The 10,672-nt window shown below is 38.9% G+C and overlaps 1 long non-coding RNA gene across 1 annotated transcript; it reads left to right on the forward strand.

Annotated features, from left to right (window-relative positions):
• Positions 1–6,317: 6,317 nt before the first annotated feature.
• LOC129024496 (uncharacterized) lies at positions 6,318–8,832 on the forward strand. Its single transcript, XR_008497092.1, has 3 exons — positions 6,318–6,436; positions 8,254–8,289; positions 8,626–8,832. It is a non-coding gene; the product is annotated as an uncharacterized LOC129024496 (long non-coding RNA).
• Positions 8,833–10,672: the final 1,840 nt, after the last annotated feature.

Genomic DNA, 10,672 nt, shown 5'->3' on the forward strand with positions numbered 1-10,672 from the left:
ATGAATCACATGAATCACAAATGTTCTCTTTTTTTTTTTTTTTTTTGAGACTGAGTCTTGCTCTATCGCCCAGGCTGGAGTGCAGTGGCACGATCTTGGCTCACTGCAACCTCCGCCTCCCGGGTTCAAGCGATTCTTGTGCTTCAGGCTCCCGACAAGCTGGGATTACAGGCGTGCACCACCACGCCCAGCTAATTTTTGTATTTTTTTAATAGAGATGGGGTTTCACCATGTTGACGGGGCTGGTCTCAAACTCCTGACCTCAATTGATCTGCCCGCCTCGGCCTCCCAAAGTGCTGGGATTACAGGCTTGAGCCGCCGTGCCCAGCCACAAATGTTCTTAATAGCATGAATCACAAATGTTGATAATGGCTTCTAGAATGGTGATTTATTTCCAGAAGGTTTTCAATTGACTTTGCTCAGATCCATCGAAGGATAACTATCTATGGCATCTATAAACTTATGAAATTTATTTCTTAAATTATGAGACTTGAAAGTCAAAGTTACTTCTTGATCCATGGGGTGCAAAATGGATATTGTGTTAGCAGGCATGAACACAACATTCATCTCCTTGGACACCTTCATCAGAGCTCTTGGGTGGATAGGTGCATTGTCATTGAGCAGCAATATTTTGAAAAGAATCTTATTTTTTCTGAGCAGTGTGTTTCAATAGTCGGCTTAAAATATTCAGTAAACCATGCTGTAAATAGACGTGATGTCATCCAGGCTTTGTTTTTCCGTTTACAGAGCACAGGCAGAGTGGATGTGGCATAATTCTTCAGAGCCCTAGGGTTATCAGAATGGTAAATGAGCATTGGCTTCAACTTAAAGTCACCAGCTGCATTAATCCCTAACAAGAGATCCAGTCTGCCATTTCCAGATTTGAAGCCAGGTATTGATTTATTCTATCTATTGAAGTCCCAGATGACATCTTCTTTTAATAGAAGGTTGTTACATCTACACTGAAAATCTGTTCTTCAGTGTAGCTACTTTCATCAATGATCTTAGCTAGATCTTCTGGATAACTTGCTACAGCTTCTCCATCAGCACTTGCTGCTTCACCTTGCACTTTTATGCTATAGAGACCGCTTCTTTCCTTAAACTTGTGAACCAACCTTTGCTACCTTCAAATTTTCCTTCTACAGCTTCCTCACCTCTTAGGAGACGAAGGCTAGGGCCTTCACAGAATTGAAAAGAATTAGGGCCTTGCTCTGGATTAGGATTTGGCTTAAAGGAATATTGTGGCCAGTTTGATCTATCCACACCACTCAAACTTTGTCTATATCAACAATAAGGCTGTTTCACTTTCTTATCTTTCATGTATTTACTGGAGTAGCACTTTTCATTTCCTTCAAGAGTGTTTCCTTTGTATTCACTACTTGGCTGTTTGGTGCCAGAGCCCTTGCTCTCAGCCTGTCTCGGCTTTTCATGTGCCCTTTTCACTAATCTTATTCATTTTTAGCTTTAGATTTAGAGTGAGAGATGTGGGAGGACTCTTTCACTCGAACATTTAAAGGTCATTGTTGGATTATTAATTGACCTAATTTCATTATTGTTTCGTCTCAGGGAATAGGAAATCTAGAAGAGAGGGAGAGAGATGGGAAAACAGCACGGTGGTAGAGCAGTCAGAACACACACAACATTGATCAATTAAGTTCTCCCCTTTATTTGTTTTTTTGAGATGGAGTCTCACTCTGTTGCCCAGGCTGGAGTGCAGTGGCGCTATCTCAGCTCACTGCAACCTCTGCCTTCCGGGTTCAGGCAATTCTCCTGCCTCAGCCTTCTGAGTAGCTGAGATTATAGGCACGCACCACCATGCCCAGCTATATCTTTTGTTTTTTTTTGTATTTTAGTAGAGATGGGATTTCACCATGTTAGCCAGGCTGGTCTCGAACTCCTGACCCCGTGATCTGCCCGCCTTGGCCTCCCAAAGTGCTGGGTCCTGACCTCATGGTCTGCCGTCCTCAGCCTCCCAAAGTGCTGGGATTACAGGTGTGAGCCACCGCACCTGGCCTAAGTTCCCCTTTTATATGGGCACAGTTTATGGCGCCCCCAAATAATTACAATAGTAACATCGAAGATCACTAATCACAGATCATCATAACAGATATAATGATAATGAAAAAGTTTGAAATATAGCAAGAATTACGAAAATGTGACAGAGACACCAAGTGAGCACATGTTGGAAAAATGGCACCAATAGCCTTGCTAGATGCAGAGTTGCCACAAACCTTAAATTTGTAAAAAATGCAAGATTTACGAAGTGCAATAAAGTGATGTGCAACAAAATGAGGTATGTCTATATGGTATTATTTAGGGAATAATGACACGGAAAAAAAAGTCTATACATGTCCAGTGCAGATGGATTTTTAAAAAATATTTTCAATTTTGAATTCACAGATGAAGAACTCGTGGATATGGAAGACCAGTTGTATCCATCCTCCATCTGGTCAGTATGGAAAGTTCTTTCTCTAACTTAGGAATTACAAACCTGATTATCATTAATTTCAAAATGTATATGAATTTTAACTTTAAATATAATTATTGTGCAATAGTTCTTTTTCTGAAAGTATTTTCCTCTTTATTTTCTAAATTTACCTTTTAATAATTTTTTTCTTTTTCTTTTTTGAGATGAGGTCTTACTCTGTCACCTAGGTTGGAGTGCAGTGGCATGATCTCAGCTCACTGCAACCTCTGCCTCTCATGTTCAAGCGATTCTCCCACTTCAGCCTCCTCAATAGCTGGTATTACAGGCACGTGCCTGCCACCATGCCCAGCTAATTTTGTTGTTCTTTTGTTTTTGAGACAGAGTCTCACTCTGTCACCCAGTCTGGAGTGCAGTGGCTCGATCTTGGCTCACTGCAACCTCCGCCTCCTGGGTGCAAGCAATTCTCCTGTCTCAGCCTCCCAAGTAGCTGGGACTACAGGCGCACACCACCACACCCAGCTAATTTTTGTATTTTTTAGTAGAGATGAGGTGTCACCATATCAGTCAGGCTGGTCTCGAACTCCTGACCTCAGGTCATGCACCTGCCTCAGCCTCCCAAAGTGCTGGAATTATCGGTGTGAGCCACCGCGCCTGGCCCTAATTTTTGTATTTTTAGTAGAGATGGAGTTTCATCATGTTGGCCAGACTGGTCTTGAACTCCTAACCTCAGGTGATCCGTCTGCCTCTGCCTCCCAAAGTGCTGGGATTACAGACATAAGCCACCGTGCTGGGCCATTAATTTTTTTTTTTCATTTAAAATACTTCAAGCCTACAGAAAATCTCAAAAAAAACACAGTGAACACCTGTGTATACTTGACCTAGATTTACCAATGATTAACCTATTGCTACATTGCATTTGGTAGTTGTATCTTTCTAATCTTCATTAATCTAGGATAGTTTCCCTGCCCCCCGACTTTTTAAAAATAGTTTGATGGTTCAGGCCAGCTGTCTTCTAGATTGTTCCACAATCTGGATTTAATGATTGATTTTTCAGATAAAATATTTTTGGCTAGTACTTAAACAGATGACGTGTGCTTCCCATTTCATCACATCAAAAGGCACATTTCAGTTTGTGCTATTATTGGTGACATGAAGTTTAATCAGTTAAGGCAGGGATATTCCAAATCACTCCATTGAAAATGCACAGTTTTCTCTTTTATATTTAATTAGTAGCCTATGGGCAATACTTAAAAGTCCTGTGAATATGCTCTTCCCCAGTGTTTTGCCTAATGGTTTTGGTATGCATTGACGATTCTTGCCTAAATCTGTTATTATACTGATGGTTTCTGTTCTTTTCTTTTTTTATTTTATTTTCTTTTTTTTTTTTTTTTTTTTTGGAGACAGAGTCTCTCTCTGTCACCCAGGCTGGAGTGTAGTGGCGCGATCTCAGCTCACTGCAACCTCTGCCTCCAGAGTTCAAGCAATTCTCCTGCCTCAGCCTCCCGAGTAGCTGGGATTACAGGCACCTGCCACTATGACTAGCTAATTTTTGTATTTTTAGTAGAGACGAAGTTTCACCATGTTGGCCAGGCTGGTCTCAAACTCCTGACCTCAGGAGATCCGCCTGTGTCGGCCTCCCAAAGTGCTGGGATTACAGGCAAAGTGCTGGGATTACAGGCATGAGCCACCGTGCCCGGCCTATACTGAAGGTTTCTAAATGGTCAGTTACAAATTCTGTCATTCCTTACAAAATATATATCCTTTTAGAAAAAAGCAGTTTCTTTTCTTTTCTGTTATTCTTTTAGAACAAAGCAGTTACCCTCTCCATTACCACTTTTTCTCTTTTACTATCACTGTGGACTCACGGATTTTTTTATTCTATGTTTTATAGTCAACGACCATTATTATTCCTTTTGATGATCAAATTGTACCAGAGTTAGCCAGTGAGAGCCCTTTCAAGCCATCTCCTGTGTCTTTTTGATGTGTTCTCATCATTCTTCAAGTGCTTTTTGGCTTACAATACAAGATATTTCAAGTTCACTTGTATTTTTCCTGCCCCGTGTATAGCGTCAGCTATTTTTCCAGTAAACCTTGGTTTCTTTTAGTAGACAACAGTATTTAGAAACTAATACCTGGGCATTAGATGTACTCATTGCTGCTGGTGTGTCATATTAATTGCTACTGGAGTGTCATTGCCTCCTTTCTGTGGACAGACCTAGTAAGATTTGTCTTAGGAAATCATGAGTTCATACTAAAACTTCCAATTCAAATCTGTCACCAAAGGTTTCTTTAGGATTCTCTTCACTTTCTCAGATTCATATTTGTATCTCCTTTCTCCTATAGTGAGAACTCTGGTTCCAAAAATACCCCAAAAAAATGCATTTACTCGTCTGTTCTAACCATGCAGAATATACACACGTGGTGTGTGTGTGTGTGTGTATGTATCTATGTGTCATAGTTTTAGAATTTACTTCTCCAATAACATTACCAATAATACAGATTATATTTAAGATTTCTGGTCAGAACCAAATGATGACGATTGTTAAAAATACAGATTTCTGGGCTTGCCCCTAGCCTGCCAAAACAGAATACTTGGGAATAGGTCCCTTTAGTCCTCATTTTAAAAAATTAACACTCCAGGTGATTTAGAAGAACTCTGATGTTTGTGATTCAATGATGTGATGAGGAGCTTGAGCTTTAAGTAAGAAAGTTGGTATCCTCGTTCTGTTACTTAGTCTTTTCAGGTTCATCACCTGGTACTTAGAAAAGTGCCTGACCTATAATAAATACATAGTAAAGGTACTGATCTTTTTTTATTATAAGGTACTGAACTGGATTGCCACATATTTCCTATCTGGCAAAAATTAAATTAGTTTTAAAAGCAGTTTATGTAATGATGTAATGTTGTAAAGTTGTTCTGAAGTGAATACATTTGTGAAAATAGAAGTAAAAATTTTCTAAAAGCTACACTGTAAAGATAAGTGTGCATGATCAGTTGAGATATACGAATATATGTTTATATATTTTAAAATTATATATGTGTTTCTTTACTTCTTCCACCCATTGGGAGTCCAGTATTTTGGGGCAGATCATGTAACAACTCTAATGATAACGTTACCCAAAACTGATGAAAAGAAGAATAACTTCGACAAAATACTTCTATTTTGCAGCCTGTGCATATTATTACATTATGAACTTTTAAAGGGAGGATGGACTATTTTTTATTCACTTTTATAATCCCTGTCCCCAGCACCATATTTTGACTATGGTGTTACAGGAATACCTCATTTTGTTGCACGACACGTATTTGTGGAGTGAATGAATCGTTCTTTCTCTTTTTTATTGTAGGAAAAATATGTAACAAAAAATTTCCACTTGATTTTAACTGTACAGTTTGGTAGCATTGAGCACATTCATATTAGAACAGGGTTCTACTGACAGCATTGTACCAAGTGAGGGGACCAAAAAATTTTCTGCTTTTCATTGTGGAATGTCATTTGAATCAGAAATCTTCTGGGGACTTTGTTATTTGAATTTCTAACTTTCCTTATTACTTGCCTGGGGGAAAACGCATATTGAACGGCAAAATGGTAATGTTCATCCTCAGAGACCAGACCTTCTCAATGTTCTCTGATGCCTAGTAGGACCACTGCAGGAAAAAAAAAGTTAATGAGACTGTTGCTAGGAGACGGGAGAGCCAAAAGCTCATAGTCTTGTAGGGGTTCCTCTGGAAATCAAGGCAACTTAAGTGTGTTTTGGATTAGAGGTTTAGCTATTAAAATCTGCCCTTTGAAGAGCATGCACATTTTAGTATATAATGTTTAGTATGATTTCATGTTTTTGGGGAATTTTTGAGGATAATCTCAAGGCATTTCATTTCTTTCCATAGGGATAATCCCTTTTATCAGAGCACATCTCATTTCCAAGTGGCTGTTGCGCTGCTGTTTGCCCCCACTCCTTCAGTGCGACAGACAGCCTCAGAGCTGGTGGGGAGACAGCATGCCACTGGTAAGTAGCTGAGAAATATTTTGTAAAATAGATATCCAGACTAAGATTTTTAAAGCAAGCGACATGTTTTGATGGAATAGAATAATGCAAAACTGTGTAGGAATCTCTGATTCTAATCAGCAGCATTGGGAAATGGATTAATTAAATTCTAAATATTCCCTGGTCATTTTTCTAGTTTAAAGCTTGTTTCTTAAATGATGGAGTTGCTAGGAGGCAATATAGAAACTTTCCCCTTGTGATTCTTGTAAAATATTTCCTAAAATAAGATTTAATGAACATGTTACTAAATTGGAGAATTGCTTTCAGAATTGTACCTCAGCTTTATGATATTTGTATTTGACGTGATGAAATGGGTTATGATTCAAGATGTTCTCAAATCTGGTTTATTTTCTCAGTGCTGGGAGAGCATAAGAAAAATATTACTTTGCAATGCAGAAAAGGATACGATGCCTCATTTTTTTAAATTCAGAAAGTCGTGTGACGGGATGTCTGTACTAGAGAGAAAATGAGGAAGAGGGCAGTTTGTAATAATGTTCAGATTGATTGCTTCATGTGAGATATGAAAGTGTATTCAATGAGAAACATTAAAATTTGACTTTAGGATGAAAAAAATCATGAAAAAGTAATAATGAATATTATGATCGTGCCTTCACTGGAAAAAATTAATTTGTATTTTTGGACAGCGATTTATACAGTAAAGACAAGAGTGTTCTTGGTGCTTCTTTTTTTGAAAAGGGATGTGAGATGGATAGCAGAGATTCTTATCAACGAAGCTTTAATGTTTGTTTCTGAAACATTCCTGAAAACAGAGCTTTTGTAGCTCTGTTTCTGCAAGAAAAATGAAAAAAAAAAAAGTGAAGTGGTGGTTTATTTCTTTGAAATTCAAACTGGCCCTTGAACGTGAGGAAAAGAAAAATGATAGATAAATAGATTTCGTTTTTGAGTTAGATGACAAAGCAGCAGCAATCAAGGAGGAAAAATAAGAATGAAAAAGCTTAAAAGAAAGTCCTCAAGATGGGCCATTTTCCCAAGTTGAACATGTCTGCTGGTAACATGTTTTGCAGAGGGAAAGGGAGAGAACATACTGGAGGCAAAGGGAGGGGGCGTTGAACAGAGCACTGCGGCAAAGAGAGTGACTGACGCATCCAGGGACATGTGACCATTCTCTGGTGTAGCGAAGAAAATTTGCCAGGACTCCATCTTGTATAAGACATTCTATACATACTGACATGCAAATAATGCTATAATCTTTCTGTAGTACATAATGAGCTCGTTTTGCGTGATCCTCCACTGGTGTATATTGGTATTTTGTCTTTGCTTCTACACCTTCCTCTCTGTGCTTCCAGTGCTTTTATACACTTACTAAAATATTAAAAATGATGTTTTCCCCTTTATTATAAAAATATCATAGTCATTGTCGTAAATTTTGAATAATTTAAAGATGACTATAAAAATTACCCATAATCCCATAACTTAGAGATAATTACTATTAATCTTATTACTGTCAGTCTCTTTTCTCTGAATATATGCAAATAAATGCATAGAAATATATATTTTATACAAAATGAAGATCACATGTACATACAATTTTTAGCCTGTTTTATCCATTAAATATATATTGGGAGCAATTCCCCATATTTTAAAATATTCCACAAAATGTGATGTTTTGTGGATGTATAATTTTCTATCATATAGATGTCCCACTAAATGTCTAATTATTGAATGTTTATATGTGCATTATTTTTGCTGTTATAAATAACTGAAGGAATATCTGTCCATATAAATATCTGTGTGCTTTTCTGGTTTTTTCTCCCTAGGAAAAATTCGTAGACATGGAATTCCTGGATCAAATGGTATGAAACAGTTTAAGGTTTCTTCCCCCCAACACCTGTCACCTAATTTATTTATTATATGTGGTATAAACATTATTTTCCAGCCATTGTTTTCCTATTAATTTTTACCATTTATGGTGGTGTTTTTTTGATATTTTACAGTTTTACATGTTAGATTTCCATATCTGACCATTTTAAGTGTTGTGATTTTTTTCTTTCCTTTGATTAGTGTATTCACCTGTATTTTTTTTCTAGTTATTTAATTGCTTCATTTTTTACAATTAACTCTTTAATCCACCTAGAATTCATTTTGATATATGGTATACAGTAGGATTTAATTTTTTTCCCCCCTAATAGGTCACCGATTGTTTCAGCATCACTTATTGAATAATCCAACGCAACAACTGTTCTTCCATTAGATGGGGTGTAGCTTTCCACAGGTCGGCCATTTTCTCTTTACCCAAGATGGTTACATTTCGCAATGGTACTCATACCTTCCTGCAGCTTCTGACAGCATACTAGAGCACCATGTTTGTGCTTGTGCGTTTCAAAAATCCTAGGCACATGCAGATTAGGGCAGTATTTTAAACAGGATTTTTTTTTTCATTTTAAATATATTACATTTGTCACATTCTTGTTGCAAATTAAGGAATCCAAATATATGAAACCACGGTTTCAGGTGTGCTATTCCTCTTGGGCACACCTGATATCCCAATTGTGTGTTTAAAAAAAAAAATACCCCCGGGTTAAAGTTCCTCCTTCAACCTCTTTTTTTTTTTTTTTTTTTTTTTTTTTACTCTTCAGATAAATAGTTAAAGTTGCCTCTACTCAGTTCTTGGAATTTTCTAGAATGATATAACAGGGAAATACAAGAAATGTATGAGGAGTAGAAGTAAATAATGTTTGCCAGCCTGTTGCTGGCCGTAGTCTCATGTAGGGATTTAAAGGAGCTAGGGTGGGTCCTAATCCATGCCACCACTGCCACTACCTCTTCTAGATAGGGACACACCCCAGTGGGCCACCTCTTTTCACTGCAGGTGTAAGGCTCAAGACATAAAGCAAGGAGTTTTTTTAGTAGGAGATGGGTTAAATATTGCCCAGAGAAATCTGACAATTAAAATCACTTGCTACCTATTACCAACCCTATCCCGGGCCCCCAACGAAGCTTTCTTTCTCTATTGACTTCTGCTACAGGCCTCTAGCTTTACTGATTCTGGGGGGGGAAAAAAAAGGGCGAGGGGGAGGGTGGCACGTGAGTGGGAGGCTGCCTTGCCTGCAGTTATTGCAAGGGGCTCCTTTGGCTCACAGCCTCAGTCCCAGTAGTTTCCTGACTTGCCGCATTAGACTGTGTTTTGTTTATGAGGAGGTTGGTTTCCCTGGCAATGGCAGCTAGCCAGTGCATGCGCATTTGCTCCACTGCAGTAGCAGAATGCGGCTGTGGGGCCAGGGGAGGGGTCCTGAGGACCGCAGTGGCTGGAGTTATTTGGCAGACATGACGTCAGTTTTTCTGAGTTAAACTGCCATCGTTACTGTATATGGAGCATTTTTTTTTTTTTTAATAAAGCTTGGAAGGCTTTTAGCCACTCCTTTTCTTTCCTCCCAAATAAACTGCTCTCTATATGCTCACCAGTGACCACGAAGGCTTTCTAAGGTTTGAGGCCACCGATGCCCTCAGGGCCCCGAGGGGAATCATAATAGTATGAGAACAGGAAACAGACTGCCTGGTTTCAGACCTCAGCTGCTTGCTAGTTGCATGACTGTGGGACGGGTTACTTAAATCTCTTAGTTTCCTTAGATGTAAAATTGGGATGCTAACGGCATGTTTAGAACAGTGTCTGGCACATAGTAACCATTATGTAAGTGTTGTCTATTATTATTTGTAGATACTAAGGGAGACTTGCCTGGAAGCAGACTTGTGTCCGCAGTATACAAACTCACCCTTTAATGCACACACTGACCAGATAACACAAACACACATTTACCCCCACAGTACATAGATTCTTCTCACAGTACACACACTTGCCTTCCAGTACACAGACATATCCAAAGGCACACCGACAAGCACCACAGCAAAAAGATGTTCCCCAGAACACATGGATACCCCACTCCCCGTATCATTAGACTCTCCCAGAGGCACATATGTACTGCTTAATGCAGAGACTCACCTAAGGCACACTGATGCACCCCGCATGACACAGACTTGCCCCCCCATAAGGACTCTACTATGACACACAGACAATCCCAACATCACACACTGTTCCCACATCACACAAACCCATTTTTGGAAACACACAGCACACAGACTTATCCCACAGAACACGGCTTCCCCGACAAGCACACATACTCTCAAGGCCAGTAGACTTACCCCACAGCACACAGACTTTCTCCAGATTGTACAGCTTCT

This window comes from Pongo pygmaeus, chromosome X (assembly GCF_028885625.2).
Source record: "Pongo pygmaeus isolate AG05252 chromosome X, NHGRI_mPonPyg2-v2.0_pri, whole genome shotgun sequence".
Taxonomy (NCBI): domain Eukaryota; kingdom Metazoa; phylum Chordata; class Mammalia; order Primates; family Hominidae; genus Pongo; species Pongo pygmaeus.